Source organism: Hakea prostrata, chromosome 2 (assembly GCF_041222555.1).
Source record: "Hakea prostrata isolate BN-2017 chromosome 2, UWA_Hpros_2, whole genome shotgun sequence".
NCBI lineage: Eukaryota > Viridiplantae > Streptophyta > Magnoliopsida > Proteales > Proteaceae > Hakea > Hakea prostrata.
The window spans coordinates 21,168,108-21,183,035 of NC_142601.1; the positions used below are offsets into that span (position 1 = coordinate 21,168,108).

General features: G+C 38.4%; 2 non-coding genes across 2 annotated transcripts; both read right to left on the reverse strand.

Annotated features, from left to right (window-relative positions):
• Window positions 1-8,978: 8,978 nt before the first annotated feature.
• Window positions 8,979-9,281, reverse strand: LOC149024022 (signal recognition particle RNA). The gene has a single exon (XR_016171975.1).
• A 5,112-nt stretch (window positions 9,282-14,393) lies between these two features.
• LOC149024023 (signal recognition particle RNA) lies at window positions 14,394-14,695 on the reverse strand. Its single transcript, XR_016171895.1, has one exon.
• Window positions 14,696-14,928: the final 233 nt, after the last annotated feature.

Sequence of the window (14,928 nt, forward strand, 5' to 3'; positions counted from 1 at the left end):
CATGAACTAAATTATTTGAAAATCATCACGCAGATTGCAAGGAAGCAATGTGTGCACTTAATAGAAGCCAAATAACCTGGAATGCTTAAGCATTGGGTTGGTTGATGGGGTTTTTAAACTTTCTTCATGTTTTCAGTCTTTGTATTGTTGTTATATTAATAGGAGCGATAACCATGCATCAGATTGCTTAGCTAAAAGGTCTACTGTTTGAAATTTCTAAAGTTTGGTGGTTGTCCCCACCACCTTTCCTCATAGATCCAACTTTTTCAGCTTTTAGCCATCTCACCTTAGAAAGATTAATATAAATGTTTATTAAAAATTACAGATTGCATGTTTTAATAATCATAAGTTGCCTAACATTCCATCTATGATTTCGTTAAGTCATGAGAAAAATGACCATATTACCCTCATAAAGTCAAATAACATGGATACCATTTTAAAACCCTCTCATACCCAACCTTTTTGGTAGGTGAAAGGAATACTCTCTTCACTCATATTCTACCTATACCTCTCATATTTGGAATTTCTTAAGTTTGGTGGTTGTTCCCACCATCTTTCATTGTAGATCCAACTTTTTCGGCCTTTAGGCATCTTACATTAGAGAGCTTAATATAAATGATTATTTGACCAAAAAGAAATTATCACTCATCTCCTCTATATCCTAAGAATGAATAGAAGCTCGGATGGGGGAGGTGGGGGTCCAGAGAGCTGCTTCATCGTATCAATGACCTCTTTGTTGTCTGACGCGATTCACAATTCTCTATAACCATTGCGATTTGCATACACCATCATTGCATGACAAATAACAAGGGTGTCACCTTGAATTGTACTTGCAAATGAACAAAGAATTGTGTTTGTTTATTTCTTATATTAAGAATTGTGTTTGTTTATTTCTTATATTGATCATGCAAATACAATATGGGTTATACCATTTCTTGCATTTATATGGTGGTGTGAGGTGGGAATTCAAACTATAGAAATACTCCTTTATCAAATAAAATAGACTTTACATAAGTTGATCCCTTCTAGAAATTAAATACCACGCTTATTTTTGAACACGAGTAAATATTAATTATTATTGCTATTTTTTCTTTTGTTAGAATAGGTAAGCATTTATTTCATTCCATTGATAATAATGGAACATGTAAGGACAAAGAGAAGTAGACCTATTCCATGCCCAATAATTATCGGTATGCAATGGGTTGGCCCCTTTTTTATGAGTATAATAAGTATTTTGTTCTTGGAAGTAATGTATTTTGATTAAGTTATTAATATGGGTAAATATCACTTACCTCCCCTCTTAGCTGGACAAATAGCACTTACACCCCCTCTTAGTTGGATAATATAGAGATAGAGACAAGTGTACGGTTATGATGATAGGTTTGATATGGGTTGTAATCTATAAATATACCTATATGTAAATCTCACTTAAGGAATTGAAATATTCTGTTTTACCTTTTCTAATATGGTATCATCCGTTGAGTGTTGACTTCTCTCTCTTCAAGATCTTTCTGTTCGAGATCTTTCTGTTCAAGATCTTTCTTTCTTCTGCTGGAAGCGTTTTCTCATGGCTTCTTCTTCTTCCTTTGATTCTCTATTTCCATATCCCAGTGGATTAAATGTTACAAACTTTGTGACTATGCGATTAACTTCTGAAAATTATCTCTTATGGGATACTCAGATTCGATCTCTTATTGAAAGCCAAGATCTATGGGGTTTCGTCGACGGAGAAATTCCAGCACCTGATCGTCTTCTCAGAACTGCTGCTGGTGATGACTATATCAATCCATCGTATAAAGCTTGGCTCAGAACTGATCGGCTTGTGAAAGCGTGGATTACAGGAACCCTAAGTGAGGGTGTTCTTGGTTTGGCTGTTGGTTCATCGTCTTCTTTCAATCTGTGGAAGATTCTTTCTGATGCTTTTTCTCAAGTCTCTAAAGCACGCGAATTTGAGCTTCTCTCGCGACTCCATTTCTTGCGCAAGCAAGATTCCATGCTTCTTGCTGATTTCTTGATTCAGTTCAAGACCATCTGCGATAAACTGGCTTCGATTGGAAAACCTGTTGCAGATCAGCGTAAAGTGTTTCTATTGCTTACAAATCTGGGATCGTCTTATGATTCCTTTGCTACAACCATGCTAAAACCCCCTGTTCCTTCATACGCTGAGGTCATTCCTTTGCTTCAAAGCCATGACTTGCGAAATAGAGGAATTCTTGGGGATTCTCCAAATTCCAATATGGCTTTTTCGGTTCAGACTGAAAGGAAAACTACTGATGGTCGCTATGCTGGAAATCGGTTCAGAGGAGGGAGTAGATTTGGTCGTGGAGGTCGGTTCTCTGGTTCCTTCTCTTCTCAAAATAGGGTTTTCCACAGTCTACTCGATCTGATGTTTCTGTTCAAGAAAATCAAGACTCTACTCATCGCTCTACCATTCGTTGTCAAGTGTGCAAGAAGTTGGGACATGATGCTCTTCGATGTTGGAATCGTTTTGATCACACATATCAAGCTGGGTCAATGCCGAAAGCTTTGGCAGCTATTCAATTGAATGATTCTCAAGATAATCGCTGGTTTCCAGACTCAGGAGCTACAGATCATGTCACTTCTGATCCAAGTATTCTTTCTTCAATTGTTCCTCTTACTCATTCTTCATCTCTTATGGTTGGCAACGCTGCTCGTCTGCCTATTACTCACAGAGGTTCTGCTACTATGATTGCTGGTACTTCAGTGATCCCTTTGCATGATGTTCTGGTAGTGCCTGATATTAAGAAAAATTTGATTTCTGTTTCAAAGTTAACAAATGATCTTGGGTGCTTGATTGAGTTTACTGATTCTGGGTTCTTTGTTAAGGATCATCACAGTCGAGTAATATTGGCATCGGGGAGTAAGCGAGATGGGTTGTATGTTTTTGACAATAATGGTGCTGTTACAGGACATCAAGCTTTCTTTTCCTCTCGTTTCTGTGTTGCTTCAGAGGATACTTGGCATCAGCGATTAGGCCATCCTTACCCCCGTATTACTAGTTTCTTGAAGACCAATAGTTTGATTCGTGTGAGTTGTAAATCTCGGCATCTTTGTAGCAGTTGTCAGATGAGTAAAAATGCCCAACTTCCCTTTGTTAGTTCTTTCACTAGATCTCTTGCTCCTCTTGACAGAATACATTGTGATTTATGGGGTAAGGCACCAGTATCTAGTGTTCAGAAATTTTGCTATTATGCTCTATTTGTTGATGATTTTTCACGCTATACTTGGTTGTTCCCTCTTCGACATAAGTCTGAATTCTTTGATTGCTTTCTAAAATTTAAAGCCATGGTAGAGACCCAATTTAGCTTGAAAATTAAAGTGTTTCAATCTGATGGAGGTGGAGAATTTTGTCTTGGGAAGTTTCAGAAATTTTTAGCTAGCAGTGGTATTATTCATCATGTGTCTTGTAGAGGTACTCCTGCTCAGAATAGCATTGTTGAGAGAAAGCATAGGCACTTGGTTGAATTGGGCTTAGCCATGTTGTTTCATGCTTCTGTTCCTTTATGTTTTTGGGTTGAAGCATTTTTGACTGCAGTAGTTTTTGATTAATCGTCTGCCTTCACAAACGATTGGTATGAAGACTCCTTTAAAGTTGCTTTTTGATCAAGCACCACAGTACTCTGCTTTAAGGGTTTTTGGATCTGCTTGCTATCCATATTTGAGGCCTTATGCCAAGAATAAATTTGATCCTCGGTCTATGTTGTGTGTATTTTTGGGGTATAGTGACAAGCATAAAGGCTATCGGTGTTACCATCGTGCTACTGGTAAAGTTTACATTTCAAGGAGTGTAGTTTTTGATGAAGATTATTTTCCATTCAGTTCTACTACAAATTCTGCATTTTCTGGTAAACCTGAGTTACATATTAGTGATTTCGGTGGATGGGTTTCTTATAAAGATGATTCTCCTGATTCTAGAAATGATGTGGTAATTGCTGCGGGTAGTCTTGACGATTCTGTACATATAAAACCATGGTTTGATGATATGGATGTCGTGGTTCCAATGTCTTCTTCAGCACCGGTTGTCTCTGCTTGTACAGATTCTGCTCCTGTGGGTGTTACACCTAATTCTGTTTTGGGTGTAACAGCTTCTGTGCATAATACTTCAAATGGGCCACCAAGCTTTGAATCTATTCAGCAGCCTTATGCTTCTCAGTCCATTGACCATAGCCCCGCTCAGCAGCCTTATGTTTCTCCCTCAATTTTAGCCCAACCACATATTGTTCCATCTCATTCAATGGTTACCCGATTTAAAGCTGGACTTATAAAACCTAATCCAAAATATGCACTTGCTGTTATTAGTATTCCACGTGAGCCTCGTACAATCAAAGAGGCATTGGCTGATTCTGGATGGTTTTTTGCTATGAAAGACGAAATGAGTGCTTTGGATCAAAATAAGACCTGGACTTTAGTTCCTCGTACTACTCAAATGAATGTGGTTAGCTGTAAATGGATTTTTAAGACCAAACTCAAGGCTGATGGATCTCTTGAAAGACTAAAAGCCCGCTTAGTTGCAAGGGGTTTTACCCAACAAGAAGGGGTAGATTTCTTTGAAACATTTAGTCCTGTGATTAAACCTGGTTCTATTCGGCTTGTTTTAAGCATTGCAACTATGATGAGATGGCAAATTCGACAATTAGATGTCAAGAACGCATTTCTTCATGGTTTCTTGACCACACCTGTTTATATGACCCAGCCACCTGGATTTGTGGACACAGCTAAGCCTCATGCAGTTTGTAAATTACACCGTTCGTTGTATGGGCTACGTCAGGCTCCAAGAGCGTGGTTTGATCGCTTTAGCACTTTTCTTCTTGAGTTTGGTTTTGTTTGTTCGACGTTTGATAGTTCATTGTTTATCTATCGGGCAAATGGGAAGATTTTGTTTCTTCTTCTCTACGTCGATGACATAGTTTTGACTGGGAATGATATGGGATTTATGATGGATTTCATCTCCCATCTTAGTACTCCTTTTGCTATGAAAGATTTGGGCTCCTAACATTACTTTCTTGGGATTGAAGTGGCTACTACGTCATCTGGACTTTTTCTTTCTCAATCTAAATATGCAAGAGATTTATTACATCGGGCTTCTTTGGAAGATGTAAAGCCCATGCCCACACCAATGGTGTCTCACACTTCATCTACTATTGTCGATTCTACTCCTTATCCCGATGTCAAAAATTTTCGCAGTTTGGTTGGGAGCCTTCAATATTTGACTATGACACGGCCAGATATCTCTTATGCTGTAAATTCAATTTGCCAAGCGATGCATCGACCTACTATGAGTGATTTTTCACTTCTCAAGCGTGTCTTGCGTTATGTTAAAGGCACTATTGATTTGGGTCTTCAGATTTATCATCATAGTTCTTTTCAGCTCTATGGGTTTGCTGATGCAGATTGGGCTGGCTGTCCCACTACTCGACGGTCCACAACTGGTTATTGCACATTTCTAGGTAGCAATTGCATCTCCTGGAGTGCTAAGAAACAGCCTACGGTTTCTAGATCTAGTACCGAGGCTGAATATCGGGCTATGGCTTCCGCAACAGCTGAGCTGACTTGGCTTAGTTTTCTTCTTCAAGATATTGGCATTCCTCAGTCCTCTCCAGCAATTTTATATTGTGACAATATGAGTGCTCTTCATATGACAATTAATCCTGTATTTCATGCACGCACAAAGCACATTGAATTGGATTATCACTTTGTTCGGGAGAAGGTGGCACTCGGGCATTTGATTACTCGTTATGTATCTACTAATCGTCAATTAGCTGATATTTTCACTAAACCTCTGCCTCGCAGAGAATTTCAGATTTTATGTACCAAACTAGGTTTGCTTTCCCGGCCTAGTTTGAGGGGGGATATAGAGATAGAGACAAGTGTACGGTTATGATGATAGGTTTGATATGGGTTGTAATCTATAAATATACCTATATGTAAATCTCACTTAAGGAATTGAAATATTTTGTTTTACCTTTTATAATAAATATCACTTACCTCCCCTCTTACCTAGCAAATATATCAAACACCTCCCCTCTGTTAACTTTCTCGGTTAAATTTAACTTTTATCGTAAATATTTTTCTAAAACCCCAAACTACCCTTGGCTAAAAATATTTTTTATTTTAAATCATAAATTACCGTAATCACCTTAACAGTTAAAATACTAAATTACAGCTTGGTCTGCTTAGCAAGGTTCTGGTATAGAAACCTTGGGGATGCAAAAAATCCCCGCTGGGAGACTCATCCACCACAGCCAGGTGTGCGACCCGGGTCGAACACCGGATTAGTCAGGGCAAAGCCTTGGAATCCGGGGTTGGCAACCAAAAAAAAAAGGTAATTTTTAAAAACCAAAACACCTAAGTTAAAACCCAAATTATCTTTAATTATTAAAAGCCCAACATACCTTTTTTGTTTTTAAATAATTTATCAAACAATTAAAAAACCCAAAATAGTAGTACGTGTTTAATTTTATCAACATACCTTTTTTATTTTAATTGCATTTTTAATTTTACTTGATAGTAGTAAGTGTTTTTTTAATTGTTTGATAATTTGAAAAAAAAAAAAAAAAAGGTATGTTGGGCTTTTAATAATTAAAGATAATTTAGGTTTTAACTATGGTGCTTTGGTTTTTAATAATTATTTTAAGTGAGGGTAATTTAGTATTTTAATTGATAGGGTGATTATGTTAATTTAGGGTTTAAAATAAAATATATATTTAGCCAAGGGTAGTTTGGGTTTTAGAACAATATTTAACAGTAAAAGTTAAATTTAACCGAGAAAGTTAACAGAGGGGAGGTGTTTGATATATTTGCTAGGTAAGAGGGGAGATAAGTGATAATATCCAACTAAGAGGGGGTGTAAGTGTTATTTGTCCAGCTAAGAGGGGAGGTAAGTGATGTTTACCCTATTAATATTAAATTAGGAGAAAATGTGAAATTAAGATAAATTTTAGTGCAAGTTTTTATTTCTCCCTTATACTTAGAGTCTATTTACTAAAATTTCCCTACTCTAACTTTCACATCTGATTCTCCCATAAAACCAAACTTGCACCTCTCCTTCTCCCTCGCTATTTTTAAATTCCCAACTTCCCCTATATTTTTCTAACCTAGTTGATTTTTCTCTTTCTTTTTCCTGTTCCTATTTTTAAGAAGTTGATTTTAGTATTAAGAAGATGATGATAGTTTGGCGGCACAAGTAGTAAATTTGAACTAGATAATATGAACCGATTGAAGTTGAAAGTAAAAAAACTAGTTGGATTAGGAAAATATAGGGTTAACTTGGATAGTTAAACATATCAAGGGAGAAGGAGAGGTGAGAGTTTAGTTTACTGGGGAACCAGATGTGAAAGTTTGAGTAAGGGAATTTTAGTATGCGTTTGGTAACGTTTCCGTTTTGAGAAACCAGTTCTTATGTAAAACCGTTTTTTAATGTTTCTATGCTAAAAGACCGTTCTTTTACTTGAAAATGGGCGTTTGATAAATCCCTTCTGAAAATATTTTTAAAACACTAAATAGAATATGTTAGTGTTTTTTTTTTTTTGAAAAATAAGTTGGTGTTTGATAAACTTGTTCTAAGGCTTCAATTTGAACCAATTTTATCACTTCTGTTTCTGTTCTTTGGTAAAAACATCTTTTTTATGTTCTGCAAAAAGCGTTTTTTAGATCACTTTTCTGACTGGTGCGTTCTTAAAGAAAAGAAGAACGAACCGTTTTATCAAACGCCTCTAACCTGTTCTTCCGTTCCCAAAGAACAAAAGAAAGCAAGAAACCTTTTTTAAGAACGTTATCAAACACGCCCTTAGTCAATAGAGTTGAAGTAGAGAGGAATGGCATAAATTTGCTCTAAATTTTAAAATCCTTCTTCTCTCTTCTTCTTCTTCTTCTTCTTCTTCTTTTTCTTTTCTTTTCTTTTTTTTTCTTTTTCTTTTCTTTTTTTTTTTTTTTTTTTTTTGTGGAAATTGTTAGTTCTATATTAAGGGGTGCGGACTGTTACATATACTACTAGGAGCATCAAACTTGTGACTTCAACCCCTTCATTAAGAGGTGCTGGTCATTATCGACCTAGCAATCCTTTGAATAAAATCCTTCTTTTTCTTATGACTATGCCAAGTCAAAAACACATCAACTCTCAATTAAAAATAGATGGTTGTGGCATTAAAAACTGGTACATGGAGCCAACATCCAATGAATGGTTAGGATCCGTGCCACATGTCCAAATTCCTCATACATGCCCTCCTAGAATTTCACATGATTCATTCTCCTCTCTAACATGGGCCCAATGATGAGTATAAAAAGGTGATCGTTTATTTGGGATCATCTCTTGGGTACTATGGGTTGAAGATACAGTGGTTTGTTATCCTTCCACCGTCAAGAGCGGGAGGTTCTCACTGCTCTATGAAACCAGCCTAAAGCATTACCCTCCATCCCACATGTCCAAACTCCTCATACAAGTATCTAGGGAAACCTTTCTGGAATTTCAGATGATTCATCCTCTTCTATAACATGGGCCCATTGATGAGTTTAAAAAGGTGATCGTTCAATTGGGATCATCTTTTGGGGTACTACAGATTGAAGGTGCATTAGCTTGTTATCGTTCCACTGTCAAGAGCAAGAGGTTCTCACTACTCTGTGAAACCAGCCTGACCCATTACCCTCCATCCTACATGTCCAAACTCCTCATACACGTATCTAGGGAAACCCTTTTGGAATTTCACATGATTCATCCTCTTCTATAACATGGGCCCATTGATGAGTTTAAAAAGGTGATCGTTCAATTGAGATCATCTCTTGGGGTACTACGGATTGAAGGTGCATTGGCTTGTTATCCTTCCTCCATCAAGAGTGGGAGGTTCTCGCTGCTCTGTGAAACCAGCCTGATGCATTGCCCTCCATCCCACATGTGGCAAAACCTTCCTTGGATTTCACATGATTCATCCTCTTCTATAACATGGGTTCATTGATGAGTATAAAAAGGTGATCATTTAGTTGGGATCATCTCTTGGGGTACTGCGAGTTGAAGGTACATTATCTTGTTAGCCTTTCACCGTCAAGAGCGGGAGGTTCTCGCTGCTTTATGAAACCAACCTGACGCCTTACCCTCCACTTTAGGAACCACGAAATTTATGCTTTCGCTCAACCCACATAAGTCAACTCCTGATTTGGACCAAACAAACCAATTTTAGCACCTTCAAACTCGACTTAACAAGGGTTGAGCCAACGTTCAATCACTTTGAAGCCCCGCTTGGTTACAAGTTCATGTTACAAAGCTCCGCAATTGATGGTTGTAAAGCTTAGATCTATGAAGAGGCAAACATTTGAAAGTTTTTCGATGTAGGACTAAAGATAAAGGCATAGGAATTAGAAATTACTTTTTAAACGTTGATTGAAGAGTAAGCATGGAAGATGACTATTTTATCTTTAAAATTACCTTCTAAATCATGACTCTCAGACATAAATATTTTATTCTCTCTTGATGAATAAATGAATTCATTGACCAAAAAGGGGAAAAAGAGGGGGGGGGGGGGAGAGAAGGGAAGCCCACTAAAACAAAGAAAATACATGCTCAACTATAGGCAATAAGTTTCTCTTGCAACCATCATAGAGAGTGTATACTTTGAACTAAAGGAAAATTGTAAAACTGGGTAAAATAATCTTAGTTTTCCTCTCCCTTCTTTTTCTCTTCTTTGTTAGAGATTTGAAATCATCAAGAAAATCTCCATAGCTTAAAAATGCCACTTGGTAATACAATTCATTCTCCTGTAACCATCGTGGTCCAAGACATACGAAAAGGTAGGGGTTTCAATCACAGATGTAACAATCCCCTTAATTCTAACCCGGGATCCGTATTGCAGGTTCGATAACCCGAAAGTCCAGCCAGAATAACTTGTGGAGTATCCAGATTGAAGTCCATTATCCATACCCTGAGTCCATGGATATGGATTCTGCTGATGAAGAACTTGCCTTACTGAGAAAGTGGATTACCAGTCAGATTTAGGGTGTGTTTGAAGATGTCCGGAACCAAAGTAAAAACTCCCCACATGTTGTATAGGGTTAGGTTTGAGTTGGGGATCAACCCCTTGAGCAAAGCACCCAAGTCCTGAAAGTACTAGGGGGCGGTTGCTTAAGGCGGTTGATTGACCAAGCAACCGCCATGTCTACTTGCGGGATTTTTACCCTAATTTGCCCCCAGTCCCATATATATAGGTAACCCCGACATTTTTACGCATTATTCTATTCAGGATTTCTGCTGCGGACAGTTAGGAGGCAGAGAACACGTGCTGGAAGGTGAGAGAAGCGTAGTTTGTGAAGAAGATCCAATCCTTTGTGAGATTTGCAAGTCAAGTGAAGGTAAGTGATCCCACACTCTCTATTTTCTTTCCTCATCCCTTTGAATGGTGTGGATCTACTTCCCCTTGGCTTGGTGGTTATTTAATTGTGTTGATTCTATTCCCCATCAGTGATTTTGATTAGATCCTATTCGAAAATGGATCCTTGCATTCGAATTAAAGATAGATTTAATTGAAGGAGATGATTTGAATATTGAATCATTAGAATTTTAGGGTCTTTTTTCGTGCTTGTGTTGTAGGCTCCTTAAGGACGAAATTAAGATTTAAATCTTCTCGAAATCGGATTAAAATTAGGATATCAAAAGTCAAAATTTCGGACTTAGAAGTAGTCTAGAACAGGGGTGGTCGCTTGACCCAGCCAACCGCCCAAGCGACACGCTGGGTCACAGACTCACAATAGCTCTAGAAGTTTGTCATTGCTCTGATTTGACTCATGTCTTCTATATATTTTTGCAACTCTATAATTAGGTGATCTCTGAGGTTCTCTGGAATTGTTGTGGGTGAGGTCTACTTGCATTTTAGTAAGCTTTTACATATTCACAGGTAAGGACACATTCTTATATATGCGACAATATGTTTTATGATGAACTGTATAATTCTTACATGCATCATTGCTCTTATAACTTGTTGTAGTTGTATATTTCATTACTTAGTAGTTGAATGTATGCTACAGATGATGTTTATGTGTAGTTTATTACTTTGTGATATAGAATGAATGGTTATGCTATACTGGTTGATGAAATGATGTAATTATGAAGGGTATCCATTGCTTGGGATATCAAAGGGTTGTGGTATGGGACACAGGGGCGGAGCCAGGATTGAACATTGGGGGGGCGAATGTATGTGGGCCAATGTGGGACCCATTGTAGGTCACATCTCAGAATATATTATTATATTTTAATGTGAAGTGTACATTAAAAATTAGGTAAATTAATAAAAAATTCATGAGTGTGAGAGAGAGAGAAAGGAATAATTTGAGAAAGAGAGTGAATATCTGATGTGGAGAAGATTTAGGAAAATTCCAAAGTTTGCTAACTACTTCAATATTTTGTGAGACGTGTGAGAGAAAAAAAGAGAAAAAATAGGAATAAAAGAGGAGATTCATGAGAGAATAAATTGAAATGAAAATAGTAGAGAATATATAAAGAGAAATTCACGGATCGTGAGTTAGTTTTTTATTAGAATTTAACATTTTATTCCTTAAAACTAGGGATTTAATGATAACCATTAGATAAAGATTATGAATGACATTTATACCCATCATCTTTAACTTAAATTTTTATTTTTAATTTTTGGAGGGGGGCCAAATAATGGTATTTCACATTTAAAGATAGAGAAATAAAGAAAAAAAACAAGGATATTTACAATTTCCAAAAATCCGGGGGGGGGCATGGCCCCTCCTGTCCCAACGTGGCTCCGCCACTGATGGGACACATGCTAACTGATGCCCAGCACTACTATGATTGTTGGTTGATATATCTAGGGAGTCTAGATTGCATGGCTAGGTACCCATACATGCTACTACTATTTCGGTAGGGGAATTGAAGCCGAATGACCTGTGATAATAATAACGTGACTCTGTTTCATCCTACAATGGTAACCAGTCGATGCGGAGATTTAGTAGTCCATTGTTGATCATGCATTGGTAGGGTTGCATATGTTAGGGTTTGGGCTTATGGATATCCAAGGAGTGGCCGGGAGTCGTGAGGGGTGCTGAGAGCATCCGCCCCAACAATATGTGGATGACCATAGGGTTAGGGAATGGAGTCCAACAACAGTAGCCAGTCTGTGAGGGTTCTCATTCCTAAGTAGGGAAAAAAACTAAACAGAGTTGGTTGGTGCCATAGGGGAAGTATCTGGACTACATGTAGTATGTTACCGTATGACTTTGCATTGGATTAGAAACCCCGACATGCACTAGTACTTATGCCAATGGTCATGGTAAGAGAGTGTTGACCTAAACCCCAGCCATGGTTGATTGTTGAGGACTGAACCCTTTTTCTCAGGATCCTAAAAGAGGTAACCAGTCTGTAAAGGATTATAATGACTAAACCTACCCAGAGGAGGGCTAGTGTTATATCTTAAAGCATATCAATCATGTAGAGACTTACATAGTTAGATTCTAAATGCATTCATATATTTGCATAACATTCATTACATATATGTTACTTTGATCTGTTGTCGATATGTATGTGAGAAGTGTTTTCCTTACTGAGTTCATCAGAACTCATTCCTTTTTTTTGTATGTTACATTATATTATATTATACAATTGGGTTTACCGAATCAAGAGAGGTTTCTTATGACTAGAGCAACTCCTGTGAAGAGAATGTGGTACCGTCAGTGGGAGACGGAGATGTATGTCATGAAACTTCCTACGGATGGATGGAGTGCGCTTATAGTACCCATTGACGACAGAAGGAGACAGATTGCTCAGCATTTTGAGAAGTCTTTGGAGCGAAGCTAGAGAACTCCCTATATTGTTAAAACTGAAGCAAAGGCTATAGCCCATGAGCGAGTTACTGGAATAAAACTACTTTAGTTTATTTATTGCTTCTGCTGAACTCGATAAATTTTGGAACTTAATTTCTTTCATTCTTCTTTTTGATTCATTCCTTTGGATTATTTGGACTCCTATAATCCTTTTTAATTAATTATTCGAACTTGTTCTTGCTTATGATTATTATCACTTGCATTTATTATTGATGATAAAACCGTGGATCCTGTGACGGATCGCACCCACGGGTTGTCGGGTGGAACCGATACCAGTAGGTGGGGTGTGACAACAAAAGCCTCCAAGGATGTCCTTTTGCACAATGGCGAGAGGTCCATATTACTTAAAGATAGGTTTCCCACAATCAGAGGAGACAGGTGGATGAGACATGATGGGGTTATCTAGGCTCTTAAGAAAAATTGGTGATCCCTAGTTTGAAGGGTCAAAAACAATAGATGAATGGGAAGAAGAGAATGACTGAGGGAGGGGGAAGGTAGGAACGAGTAGGGTGGGCTAGATGTTTGTGGAGAAATATGGGCTTGGGTTGGAGGGATTAGAAAGGGCTTAGGTGAAGTGGGAAAAGGGAGTGAGGATTTAGGCCCACTTAAGAGGGAATCATACCTATGATAGTCGGGGTTTGGTTTAGGTTGAGACAAAGTTTGGCATTGGGTTAGAGGCTGGGAGTGGGCTAAGGTGATAGGGAATGAGGGGGATTAAGAGAGGGTGGGTAGTTTGTGATAAGGCCTAAGAAAGTGGTTGTGAGGTTTAAGGGATGGGCTCAAACGGGGTGAAGGTGGGGGCCCCATTAGGGTGAGAAGGTTGGATGATTCTTGAGTTAAAGGGGGGGGGGTGTTGGTGGCAGGGACCAATTGAGAAGATTGAGTGCTGAAGTAAGTGGTTTGGAGGGATAGAGATACGATCTGGATGAAGCAAGGAGGTAGGGGGTAGAGGAAGTTAGTGAATTGTTTATCGCAAAAGAGGTACGCAAGCTAGGGAGGGTTGAGCATATAGGACTGGGACCTAGGACGGAAGGCAGGGAAGGATTACAAGAGCTAGTCGTATGTGTTAACTTAGGCAAGAGGGTTTCCATATTAGGCATGAAGGAGGAACAAGGGATAGCTTTAATGAAAGAGGGGTTTTCTCCACTTAGTAAGGCTAGAGCACAACAATAGCATTGGCGACGACAACACTATTGATTCAGCGGGAGGGGGTTGGAAATTCCGGGAGGCATCGAGACAATGATTGGCGTTGATACAATGGCAACAACATTATCGAAGAAAAACATGACAACAAAGAGCCTTCAAGCCTAATATTGGGAATAACAGTTGCCAAAAAGGGGTTTGGTATCTTACCAATGACAATTGTGATGTTTCATGGTGCAAGCGTCGATTTGAAGCTTTTCGAAGATGTATGGAATTAACCATGGTTATAGGACTAGTAAGGGTGTGGAATTAATCATTGCAACATTTGTAGCTAAAAAGCAGGTATCAGGTCAAATGGAGGGGCGGCCTTTTTCTACATGTCATGAATTAAGAAGAGATGCAAAAAAGGTGATTGTTTGATTGGGACCATCTCTTGGGGCACCTGGGCTGATGGTACGTCGATTTGTTATCCTTCCACCATCAAGAGCGGGAGGTTCTCGCTGCTCTGTGAAGCCAGCCTGGCGCATTACCCTCCACTTTAGGAACCATGAAGCCTAGGCCTTCGCCCAAGCTACAAAGTTCAACTCCTAACTTGGAGCGGGCAAACCGGTTGTTGCACCTACCAACCCAACCCAACAAGAGTTGAACCAACATTCAATCACCTTAATGCCCCACTTGGTTACAAGCTCACGCTACTGAGCTCGGCTATTGATGATTGTAGAGCTTAGATTTGTAAAGAGGCAAACATTTTGTGAGTTTTTCGATGTGGGACTAAAAAGCAAAGCATGTGAATTAGAAATTACCTTGTAAATGATGAATTTGGAAATTTGAACAAGAATATTTTACATGAATATTTTACTTTTTTTTTTTATGACTCACTCGGGACAAGAATATTTTATCGTTTACTCGATTGGACTTGAAAGTTATTTCTAAACAATA